At 38.9% G+C, this 681-nt stretch overlaps 1 pseudogene; it reads left to right on the top strand.

Annotated features, from left to right (window-relative positions):
• The first annotated feature begins 211 nt into the window (after positions 1–211).
• LOC123458036 lies at positions 212–322 on the top strand (annotated as a pseudogene).
• The last annotated feature ends 359 nt before the right edge of the window (positions 323–681 follow it).

The following is a 681-nucleotide window of genomic DNA, read 5'->3' as shown; positions in this document are numbered from 1 at the left end:
GTCCTGCTAAGAGACCACCAGTCACTGCTATGAGTCGTCAGGAATTGCCAGACAAACCTTTCCAAAAATGAGCTCAGTGGCTGTTTGTTCTTCACTAGTCTTAACTCTGAGTGCTTCCTGCTTGTAATTCTGACCAGCAAAAGTAGAGAGCCACAAGAGAGAGTATGGTTTTCTTTTCACATTGAGATATATCTTATAAATGCAATGCATTATTTCTTCTCAGCCTTTTGGCTAAGATCCAGTGTATTATCTGTTCTAATCTACTTAATAAATATATAAAACATGTGGTGCAAGGTGTTACATGCCTTTAGTCCCAGCACTCGGGAAGCAGAGGTAAGAGGATTGCCATGAGTTAGAGGCCACCCTGAGACTCCATAGTGAATTCCAGAATAGCCTGGGCTAGAGTGAGACCCTACCTCAAAAACCAAAAAATAAATAAATATAAAATGTTACTCTCCATTGACTGTAATCCTATTATGGGTAAAGTTAATTTTTAAGAAATTAATTATATAAGAAACAAAGCCAGGCCCAGTTACTGAGTCCTCTCATTCTAGCTGCTTGGGAAGCTAAAGCAGGAGAATTGTAAGTTCAAGGCCTGCCCTGGATACAGCATGAGCTTGAACAATTTAGTGAGATCCTCAACTCAAACTATATATACAAATAATGTTTGCCCAATATTCA

The sequence above is a fragment of the Jaculus jaculus genome, chromosome 1, assembly GCF_020740685.1.
Source record: "Jaculus jaculus isolate mJacJac1 chromosome 1, mJacJac1.mat.Y.cur, whole genome shotgun sequence".
NCBI lineage: Eukaryota > Metazoa > Chordata > Mammalia > Rodentia > Dipodidae > Jaculus > Jaculus jaculus.
The sequence above is the reverse complement of the archived record's forward strand: the minus strand, read 5'-3'. Positions and strand labels throughout refer to the sequence as shown.